The following is a 6,000-nucleotide window of genomic DNA, read 5'->3' as shown; positions in this document are numbered from 1 at the left end:
TCCCTCGTTACACCCTGACCCCTCACCTGCAGCTCATTTCACCTGGCTATTTAAGGACCTTCAGTTCACGTGCTCAGTGTCTACCTGCATATCAGCCTGGTCTCCTCCTTGTTTATGGTTTTGGCTTGCCTTGAGCCTTTTCTGTACTCTTTGACTTTGACTCTGCTTCTGCATCTCCCTTCAGGTGCTTTTGCAGGTTTTGGATTTTTCTAGCGTTTTGACCTTTGGACTGTTTCTGCCTCTGACTCTGGTTTTTGTGTTTTTGGATTAAAGGAGATTAAGGATTCCAATCGGCCTGGAGAGTCTTCCTCACACAATGTGTCAAACCTTCATGAGGAACGGACCATTTTCTTTACAATGTAAAAGTTTCTAGGTAGTGAAACGTCCTTGACATTTTAAAACCCACAAGCCGATGATCTTCTGAACATTGATATGTACCGTGTGATTCTGTCTCTACTGCTTGGCCTTGTGAAAGCATGATAATGAAAAGGACACAGTAGCTTGCTTCTCTGAGTAAAACACAAACACAGCACAGCACACACACACGGTTCATTATCATGTGTCTATATGCCTAAGACGGTGGAAACACTGAGCTTTCTACATGAGGGTATGTTCACACTTGGCAGGTGTGGTCTGAATTCAACGGCTCACATCGTGGAAAACTGAGTTTCCTTCGTTTTTATGAAATGAAAGAGTTTGATGTAAATATGCAAACACTTAGTTTCAAAACTCTTCACTCCCTGCTCCATATGTGGGAAAACGGCAGAAACAGCTCATTTTCATTTCTTTATTTATGACGTCGCCCAACATTTACATACACCCGCCTATTAGAACAGATCAGCTCTGCTCATTCATACTGAAGTTAGAAGGAGCGGCTCAGCTCGGACTGCTTTTTGAACGCGGCCCAATCACAGCCGTGACGTTATCTCGCGATAACACACGACCTCGAGTGTTCTATTGCTTTTATACACCAGTTAAACAACTGAAGTAATAAATAAATAAACTGGTCCGTGGACGTGGCATTTCACGCGTTTTAATGGTCGCACGTCCTTCCGCACAATCAATAGTTCCTTAACAAGCAGCTTGTTGCTGCGTCACAGTAGCGAGCTCCGCCCACTCGTTCTCCGGCTCCGCCCAGAGCAGCTGACGGTTTGGGAGTTTAGTGCGGTCTCATCTTCAGAGTCTGACCACGTCGGCAAAGTTGTTGCTTAGCAACGGCGTCTCAGCGAAGTGATAGTGTTTGTGAAAAATCTGTGATGTTATGGCGAAATAACAGCGCGGTTTGCTTGCGTGGCCGGAACTGACTGTTGTAGTTATAATAACGGTCTGCAGGCCCGTAGCCAGCATTGTGATGGGGGGGGATCTTTTTCCCCCAAAAGTGGACTTCATTTGGCTATCTACTCCAATGCCCCCTAAATACACAAGCACACTTCAAACCTTTTAATTTAGACATATTTTATTCATTATAAGTTTGTTGTGAGTCTGTTGTTGCTGTCCTTATTTGTTCGTCTGTTGCTCCCCACTGTTAACATAAATTTGATATAAATGTAAGTGTTACTCAAACTTCCTACATCTGTGATGTGACTTCATTGTCTGTCTCTGTTGCTCACCTCAGTTGTCTGTTGCTTTGTTCCATTGTCTCTGTTGCTGCCCTCCATTGTCTGTCTCGTTGCTGTTGTTTATTGCCTATCTCTCTACTGTTGACATAAATAGATAAGAATTACTTCATGAGGTACACTATCGGTATGGTCATTAAAACTTAAACGTGAATTAATAATGATATAAACTGAAGTGTTCCGTCTTATTCAAATCTTCCTACAACTGTGCTGGGACTTCATTGTCTCTCTCTGTTGCTCACCTAGGTCTGTTGGTGCTCTCCCTCCTCTGTATCTCTGTTGCTGTCTGTCTCTGTTGCTTTTCTTCATTGTCTGTCTATTTTTCCTCTCCATCTTTTGTATCTCGCCTTTTTCTTTATTTTTTAATTGGGTCTTGCCTTCACTGTCTGTCTGTTTTTCCTCTCCTTTAGGGTCATTTTACAGGAAATCGGACACTTTGGAACTCAACCCACACAGATTTTAATCAAACTTTGTGTGCCTTTTTAGTGGGAATGTAGAACCCCAGAACTGCATTTGCATGAATCTGCCACTAATATAAAGGGAGAAATGGACTAAGAATGTTTTAAGTAGGGCGGCACGGTGGCATGGTGGGTAGCGCTATCGCCTCACAGTGAGGAGGGCCTGGGTTCGATTCCCCGGCCAGGGTCCTCTCTGTGTGGAGTTTGCATGTTCTCCCCGTGTCTGCGTGGGTTTCCTCCGGGTTCTCCGGTTTCCTCCCACAGTCCAAAGACATGCAGTCAGGCCAATTGGACATGCTAAATTGCCCCTAGGTGTGTGAGTGTCTGTCTGTCGGCCCTGTGATGGACTGGCGACCTGTCCAGGGTGTATCCTGCCTTCCGCCCGATGACTGCTGGGATAGGCTCCAGCATCCCCCCGCGACCCTGACGGAGAAGCGGCTTAGAAAATGGGTGGATGGATGTTTTAAGTAAGAGGGTAGGGCACTACACATTCAACCTTGATTATGTCCATTTAAATTACAAACAGTTGGTTTTGATGCTGTTTGAAAGCTCTTTTCTGACTCTACAGAGTACACAAACAACATTGAACTCAACAGTTAGGCCCTTTTTAGTGGCAAGGTAGAACTCCAACACTGCATTTGCATGAATCTGGCACTAATATTTCAGAGGTTGTTCATGACATTGCAGGCTATATGTGGAAAAGATACTGACCATTTTAAAATAGTTTTTTTATATTCAGATTTTAGTATTTTAATATCTCATAATTTATACGCGGCTAACTGTTGAGTTCAATGTAGCAGCTTACCGACTTTGAACCCTTCGATCCTCCCTGGCTACGGGCCTGGGTCTTTGACGCTAACGCTGCTCCCATGGACCACCAGATATACTGAGGCCCCCTCCGTTCAGACGGTCATTCGCTCTGTAGCTGTGCGATCCAGGACTCAGCAGCTCGGATGGAGCCTCAGCATAATTAATTAAATTAATGTTAAATGAAATTAAACAGAAACGACCCAGACAACAGGTGTACACTGCGCCTGATTAGGGCCAAATGTAGCGCTGCATCCAGTCCGGATCCGCAAAGCAGAGCTGCCCGGTGTCTTATTGCACAACGGCCCAATGCCGCAACTCATCCGTTATACGGATCTGCGCCAAAACAGATTAAAGCTGGCCCAGATGAACAAAGAACAGCAGTACCTCTGGCCCTGAACTGGCACAAGTCTAAATATTATCTTCATATGTGGCCCAAATGTGGCACGGACCCATTTCAGAAGAGGTCCAAGCCCAGGTTGACATGAGCAGCTGTCTGCAAATGCGCTTTGTAGTTGACCCATGAAAAGTAAGCTATAAAACCGCAAGAAGAGTCAAACATTAGACGCAGGAGAGATGTAGAGCTGACTATGATAACCAGTCACAGTATTAATTTGACAACTGCGTGTTTGTTCATCTGTCCGTTTGAAAGTGTGACACAGTGGCTGTGTCCAGTATCCCATCCGCCCCTACAGAACTGGATGAGGGCTGTAGGGGGCGCTGTAGTAACACGGCCGTTTCACTGCACGAGGACACGTTAGGCTGACTGGACATCCCAGGTTCTCCACATCTAAGGATCCTTATAATACCCACGGACATACCCACATCACTGGCACCGCCAGTTCCGAGTGCCATTTCCACACTGGAGTTCAGTCAAAACATAGAAGTATTTTCGTAAAGCAAGTTCATGTTTTACGAAAATAAGAGAAAAGGAGCTGTTATTTTTAATAGTTGTTATTTGTTCTACAAAGTATGTTCTTCGACAGTCATGCCAACAAACTTGGTTTGAATTGCTGATAAGTCGTGTAGCCAGCAGGGGGCGCCAGATGCCGCTCCAGCTTTCTCTACAGAGTCAACCAAGCTGAAAAGAAAAGAAGCCTGATCAGTGAACTTGCACGATAACAGAGTCTACTCTTTAGTGTTTTTAGGGAGAAAAGACTACAGAACTCCTGTTGGACATCATCAGTTTACTGAAAAGAAAGTGACAATGTTATAAGATTATGAGTACACAGCACATTTTCTTTCTCCAAAGAAATATTTTACAGGAAGACTCTACAGTCATGGCCAAAAGTTTTGAGAATGACACAAATATTATATTTTCACACGATCTGCTGCCCTCTGGTTTTTATGTGTGTTTGTCAGATGTTATCACATACAGAAATATAATTGCAATCATATTATGAGTAACAAAAGCTTTTATTGACAGTTAGAATGAGTTAATGCAGCAAGTCAATATTTGCAGTGTTGACCCTTCTTATTCAGGACCTCTGCAATTCTCCCTGGCATGCTCTCAATCAACTTCTGGACCAAATCCTGACTGATAGCAGTCCATTCTTGCACAATCAACGCTTTCATTTTGTCAGAATTTGTAGGTTTTTGTTTGTCCACCCGTCTCTTGTTCTCAATGGGACTAAGATCTGGGGAGTTTCCAGGCCATGGACCCAAAATCTCTGTTATGTTCCCTGAGCCATTTAGTTATCACCTTTGCTTTATGGCAAGGTGCCCCATCATGCTGGAAAAGGCGTTGTTGATCACCAAACTGCTCTTGGACGGTTGGGAGAAGTTGCTCTCGGAGGACATTCTGGTACCATTCTTTCTTCATGGCTGTGTTTTTAGGCAAGACTGCGAGAGAGCCGATTCCCTTGGCTGAGAAGCAACCCCACACATGAATGGTTTCAGGATGCTTTACAGTTGGCATGAGACAAGACTGGTGGTAGCGCTCACCTCGTCTTCTCTGAACAAGCTGTTTTCCAGATGTCCCAAACAATCGGAAAGGGGATTCATCAGAGAAAATGACTTTACCCCAGTCCTCAGCAGTCCACTCCCTGTACCTTTTGCAGAATATCAGTCTGTCCCTGATGTTTTTTCTGGAGAGAAGTGACTTCTTTGCTGCCCTCCTTGACACCAGGCCTTGCTCCAAGAGTCTCTGCCTCACAGTGCGTGCAGATGCACCCACACGTGCCTGCTGCCATTCCTGAGCAAGCTCTGCACTGCTGGTAGCCCGATCCCGTAGCTGAAACACTTTTAAGAGACGGTCCTGGCGCTTGCTGGTCTTTCTTGGGTGCCCTGGAGCCTTTTTGGCAACAATGGAACCTCCTCTCCTTGAAGTTCTTGATGATGCAATAGATTGTTGACTGAGGTGCAATCTTTCTAGCTGCGATACTCTTCCCTGTTAGGCCATTTTTGTGCAGTGCAATGATGACTGCACGTGTTTCTTTAGAGATAACCATGGTTAACAGAAGAGAAACAATGATGCCAAGCACCAGCCTCCTTTTAAAGTGTCCAGTGGTGTCATTCTTACTTAATCATGACAGATTGATCTCCAGCCCTGTCCTCATCAACACCCACACCTGTGTTAATGGAGCAATCACTGAAACGATGTTAGCTGGTCCTTTTAAGGCAGGGCATACAATGAAGTTGAAATGTGTTTTGGGGGATAAAGTTCATTTTCTAGGCAAATATTGACTTTGCAATTAATTGCTGTTAAGCTGATCACTCTTTATAACATTCTGGAGTATATGCAAATTGCCATTATAAAAACTGAAGCAGTAGACTTTGTAAAAGTTAATATTTGTATCATTCACAAAACTTTTGGCCATGACTGTACAGGAAAGCAGCCTGGTTTCTTCCCTATAGTGTTAGCTGAATGTAAAAAAAGGTTCCTTCAGGAAAGACTTCACACAAGATCTAAACTGACCTGATGTCTTAAAAAAGCAATTTACCATTTCTCCACTACAGATTATTCACTAACATGTAATTATCTCCTTTATTCTCAACTCTTAGACACAGTTTCATACACAAGGTCGTTTCTATGCATTCTCAAGATGTGATTTGCTTTTAACTTACATATTTAAAATTTTCTAATCCCTAGCATAATATACAAGTCTTTCTGTCTGCCC

The sequence above is a fragment of the Pygocentrus nattereri genome, chromosome 2 (assembly GCF_015220715.1).
Source record: "Pygocentrus nattereri isolate fPygNat1 chromosome 2, fPygNat1.pri, whole genome shotgun sequence".
Lineage (NCBI taxonomy): Eukaryota > Metazoa > Chordata > Actinopteri > Characiformes > Serrasalmidae > Pygocentrus > Pygocentrus nattereri.
The sequence above is the reverse complement of the archived record's forward strand: the minus strand, read 5'-3'. Positions refer to the sequence as shown.